Raw genomic sequence first — 5845 nt, 5'->3', positions numbered from 1 at the left:
CTTGTATCACTTGGAGTTTGGGTTGCAAGCTGCGGTACGGACTGTGGCTTTCTTAAACAAGAGCAAGGTATCTATTGGAGGGATGTGGAAACTAGACATTGATGGGAAGCTGGAAGACCAGAAGTGAAGATGGGCTTGGACCAAGGCTGTTCCGGGAGTTAACAAAGAGGAAGCATGAAAATCATATTTTAGTAGAAACAGTCCACCAGAACAAATTTGCAGCTGCACGCTGCTACATCCTTGGGCGACCCCCACAGAGCCACTCTGGAATTATCCCCAGTTGTCCCTTTGCCTCTACTACTCTCTCCAGATTCAACGTCTCAGTTGCGGGGTTGGGGTTTGCCAAGCCCAGGTCATATGCCTGCCCATTGATTGCCAGGAACTGGAGGAGGAGAAGAAAGACCCCTCTTTGTGGCTTCTATCACTAAAAGTGAGGTAAGTGACACTACACGTGATGGGAATTGTCCCAGAATGAGAAAGGAAGTTGGACTGTAGACAGCCAAAAACCGGCGAGCCCAGCACGCTGCTGATTTCCATTCCAGGTTTCTGCACTTTTATATGGTTTCAGCAAATTCCCAAATTCTTTCCAATAAGTTCTCTGTTTACTAGCCAGAATCCTGTGCCTTGTACTCAAAGATGCCTAACTGTAGTATGTCTCATTGCTCCCAAATGAACTCTGTTTATTGGTGCATTCTAGAAGTTTGGGAATCTTGAAGTCTAGGCTCCCAATTTTTCTTGTCCCATCAGCTTGATTACAATGTTTAGGGGAATAAATAACCCGCATCTCTTTGGCTGATAGCAGTTTAGTGATGACTGGCCAGGAACATTTTTCATGTTCTTGGCCCAAGAGCGAGTTGATTGCATTCAAGTGTCTGCATTGAGCCAAAGCACCAGCGCTCGGATATGGGGCTGTGGAATGAGTCAGTGTGGCCGATCCGTTCTAATTTGGCACATACATTCAAGCCTGAGTGCTTTTCATCCAGGAGTTCATTAGCGTGGGGGTGGGGAGGCAGTTTCCTGTGAACGTGAACACGAAACCACTTTGCCCACTGCTGTGATTTGGTTAAGGAGACTTAGCCAGCTCTGGGGGACCAGAACTCGAGGAAGTTGTCTGTAAAATGCTCTCGGGCGTGTGTGCTTACTCTTTGGAGGAGAGGGTCCATGGTTTTCGGGAGCTCACAGGGGCCCACAGTACCCCAAAAGATTGAATCATTGACTTGTTTCCTGAATTCCGAACTTCTTAAAAATGACGTTTTAGGTAGTGGTGATGGCAGATAACTCCGTGAGTTTATTAAAAACCATTGAACTGTGTACTTTAAATGGGTGAATTGTTTGGCAATGGAATTGTATTTCAAAAAAAGCTGTTCAAAATGGACCTTTTGGTACTTAACCCAGTTTTAAGCCGAGGACTACCGGAACAATGGGCTCATCTTGGGCCCTCTGTGAATTTGGGTATTATTGAGCTAGTTTGTACGTAATTGCCTGTTTTTATGTGATGCTCCGGCTCTCGAGACACCCAACTACGATAATTTTGTAGGGCTTCTAAGTGAGCTATTTGGCCTCTTTTATCCCGCACTGAGGACCATGTCTAATTCTGTGGTGGGCAAAGCGGGTGCTTATTTCATGTATCGCCCTGTAAATTGTGGTGGTTATAGCAATGGGAGAAGACGTGAGCACAACAAAGGTTGACCCAAGTTTAATGACCCCCAGTTCCCTCCAACTGGTGTTCTGCGCTCTAAGAGATTAACTGTTAGGTGATTGTTAAGGGTTATTTTGGGGGAAGTGCTAAGTGGCTACTTTGGGACTATTGTGCGAAATTGAAGCCAAAGCAGAAGAAAAATGAATGTGGGGCCCACCTGAGGTCCCACAGAATGCATCAGGAAATAAGGAGGTCAACATAGAAAGCATTAAGTAAAGAGAACTCAACTGTACTTTGCACATAGCCATCAGAATGCGAGTCTGACCGTGACCCGTTCCTGTTAATTCTCAGATGGCTTCTCATCACAGCTGCAGGGAATCTGTGCCCGTTACCAGGGTGTGGGTGGCCCTTGGGCCTTGCCCAGCGCTCTGTTCCCTCCAGCTCCATGCATCCTGCCCCTCCTGGCCCACCGTGCTTGTTTTCACCTTTGAGCTTTTGTTCCTGCTTCATGAGGACCATGTCTAATTCTATGGAGGGGAATTGATACCCCCTTCCACCTGGCTAGCTCCTCTTCTGTTTTCCTCTGCAAAGGTTTCTCTGCCATTCTCTCCTCCAGGCATCCTCCTTTGGCCCTGCAGAGTGGCTTAGCTGTCCTGCCCCTGGCTTCACACCATCACTTCACTTACCACCCCGTGTTATTTGTAATGTCACTCCCCCACCCCTACCCCATTAGACTGCAAACCATGAGATTAGGGGGTCTTACCTGATCACGGGGTCCTCAGTGCCTGGCAAATGTGACCAATGTGAATGGCTGGACAAGAGGCTTTTTGAAGTTGTAGGGCCCTAAGTTCACTTACATAAAAACAAACAGGAGTGGCTGTCTGCCGAGGCACTGCAGTGTTGAAGAGGCTGTCGGGGGCCCAGCCTGCCTGGAGATGGGGTGGGGTGGGGGCTGGCTGTCCCGCTGACGCCCATCCTCCAGAGAGCAGAGGCTGGATTAGTTTCTAGGGCAGGAGCAACAAATGACCATACCTGGGGGATTTGAACAATAGAAATGTATTCTCCCAGAGTTCTGGAGGCTAGATATCCCCAGTCAAGGTGTCAGGGGGGCCATGTCCCTTCAGAGGCTCTAGAGCGGATCTTTCTTGGTCGCTTCCAGCTTCCGGTATTGTCAGCAATCCTTGGCGTTCCTTGGCTTGTGGCCACATCACTCCAATCTCCGCCTCTGTCTTCATGTGTCCTTGTCCCCTGTGTGTGTCTGTCCAAACTTCCCTCTTGTTATACTGGTACCAGCTATTGGATTAGGGTCACATCCTAATGTGGACGTGGGGTGGATGTGGCTCACTCGAATGCAGTGTGACCTCATCTTCACTTTAATACATTTGCAAAGACCCTATTTGCAGATATGGTCAAGTTCACGGGTGCCTGGCGGACATGAATTTTGGGTGGATACTGTTCAACCCAGTGCATGAGATCCTCCTTCAAATGCTCACTAAATTGCTCCTGCATCTTCTCACTGGCCAGCTCTATACACCTGGGAGTCTTTCTAATATTCTTTCTTCACCCCTTTTCATTCTGCTTCTGAAACATGTTCCACATGTGTCTGCCTTTCTGTCTCCTTCATGACCATCGTGGCATAAGCTACCATCCTCTGAATGACTAAAATGGCCAAATGGGGCCCCTGCTCCCCTGTTGCCCTGCTGTGACCCATCGGCTCTTCTGCAGCCAGGGTATCTCTTTGAAACTCAAATCAGACACTCTTTGGCCTAAACCCTTCCCAACCTGCCCATGGTGCATAAGAGAGAACCCCAAAGGCTTATGGATCATGAGACCCCATGCAGTCTGAGCGCTGCCTCTGTCCCAACGTCATCTCCTGCCCCTCCACATCTGGCTCTGCTCCAGCTGTAGGGATGGCCTTTCGATGCCCAGAACACACCTGCCATGTCCTTTCCTTAGCATGTGCTCTGCCATTCCTCCTCCTCACTGCCCCCTCTGCCCCCATGCCTTTACCGGCTAATTTATCCATCAGTTAGCTGTTTGCTTGCTTAAATGTCACTTCTGTGGGTGTGTGTGAGGGAGGTTGCCAGTCTTCCTCCATTTTTCACGTGGGCCACTGCCACAGCGTGGCTTGATGAGTGGTGCTAGGTCTTTGCCCGGATCTGAACCTGTGAACCCCGGGCCACCAAAGTGGAGCACTCAAACTTGACCTCTTCACCACTGGGCTGGCTCTAAAGGTCACTTTCTTGACTTAAACATTTCTCTGAGCCCTAAGTCTGAATTGAGTCCTCCTGTTAATCTCATCGTACTCTTTATTTTTCTGTATGGCACTTGTTCCTTGCAATTATGCTTTTGTGATTGCCTGTTTAATCTGTGTCGACCTTTTTAGACTTGGGGCTCCATGAGGCCACGGGCCATCTTGTTCACAGGTGTACCCCATGTTCCTTGCAGAATGCTTGCAAAGAGTGGGTAGGGGCTCAAGTATTGGAATTAACCTTGGTCGTCACCTCCCTCCTGTCTCCCCAGTTAATTATTCATCCTTTAGGGACTCTAGTGCCCACAATGTGCCTGGCCTTGTGCAAAGCACTGGGGAAAATAGATGAGTAATCTAACCTCATTTCTGTGCTGTGTCTTGCTTCTTCCTTTTTTATACACACTGCCCTGTGGTTGGTTGGAAGCACACGTTAAACTCTAGAGAAGAATGAGCAAGCCAACATGTGCCTCGTTGCCTCAGGCCCACGTGGCCTATTTTTCCATGTGTTGTTGGGGAGGAAAACAACTTTTTCCTCTACTCTCTTAGGTTCATGAATGGGGCCCTGTAAATTAAACTGACAAAAGACAAATTAATAGTCGAAAAGAGTTTATTTCATATGGGAGGACTCACAGAAATGAAATGAAAAACCCTAAAAGGTAGTGAGCCCTGGAGGCTTATATATCATTTTAACAAAGAGCGATAGATTTCTGTGACAAAGTGACAAAGGAAAAGGGTTTCTGGCTTCTAGGGGTGGTAAATTGTCGGGAGGTGAATAGATGGGGAAACTGATGGAAGATAAGGGTTATTTTAGTAATTGTTACGCACATTCCTCTGACGCCATCTCTGGGCTGATGAGAGTCTAGAGTCCTCTCTGGAGGTTAAGAGTCGCTCTGCCCTTCCTGGTATGAGAGTCGGGGGAGAGAGACATCTTCGCAAAGGGAAATTTCTGCCTTACTTAGGCAGATAGGGGGAGGGTAGAGAACTTTATTTTTCAGTCTGCCATTTCTCAATTGCGTTAAGCCCGAGACAATCCTTACACCAAAGTGGCATATTCCAATCCCATTAGCTGTTTTAGGTTCTTCTTTCCTGCGTGGCTCCTAGTGTGTCTATGCGACTTCTCATCTCTCTGCGGTGAATCCAGAAAGCATGGGTTGTGACCCCAGGGTCATTCTGGAATCCTGGCATTATTGGCACTTGCTCTTCTGAGGGTCTGGCACTGTACTAAAAGTCTTGCATGTTTATTTTGCACGCACCCTAATAAAGGCACCGATTGTTTTTTAGGTAAGAGGTTGAGGCCTGCAAAGTTTGCCAGAGTTTCACACCGAGGGGCGCAGCCTGGTCTGGCTGGGCGGTTGACTCTGGACATGATGCTCCGGACTGCTCTGCGGTGGCTAGCTGGGTTTTCTTTATAAGCTCAAGTTCTAACCTTTGAGTTACTCATCTCTAAGTGCTCCCTCATGTATGCATGGTACACACGTTAGTAAGCTTCTGTTTGTTTTTCTCTTGTTAATCTGTCTTCTGTTAAGCTAATTTGCAGGGCCCCATCCAATGATGGGTAGAGGAAAAAAGAATATTTTTCCTCCCCTACATTTGAAAGCTGAAATGACTCATCAGAGTGTCCCACTTTGGGCCAGAAGGGCCAGGCCTTTATATGTCCACTGTCATTGGTCCCGGGAGGTGGCCACCCCTGGAAGGATGTGACCTTGGGCCTCTCTGTGGCGCAGGCAACCCTGCAGGGCATGAAGCACTGTGAGCAGCCGGGGCAGCTAGTCCTTCCTGGAAGGGCGGGACTGGGACTCCAATGCCACACTCCCCTTCTCCTCGCTTTCTTTCTTTGGGTAGTTCTAAAACTTTCCACAGCATATCTGCAAGTGGGATTTCCCCCGACTTAGTCAACTGTTGGAGTTCTTGAAAGTGAAATAGCCCTTCATTTCAAGGATAATCTGGCTGAACCA

Source organism: Equus quagga, chromosome 5, assembly GCF_021613505.1.
Source record: "Equus quagga isolate Etosha38 chromosome 5, UCLA_HA_Equagga_1.0, whole genome shotgun sequence".
Classification (NCBI taxonomy): domain Eukaryota; kingdom Metazoa; phylum Chordata; class Mammalia; order Perissodactyla; family Equidae; genus Equus; species Equus quagga.
This window is presented reverse-complemented; position numbering follows the sequence as displayed.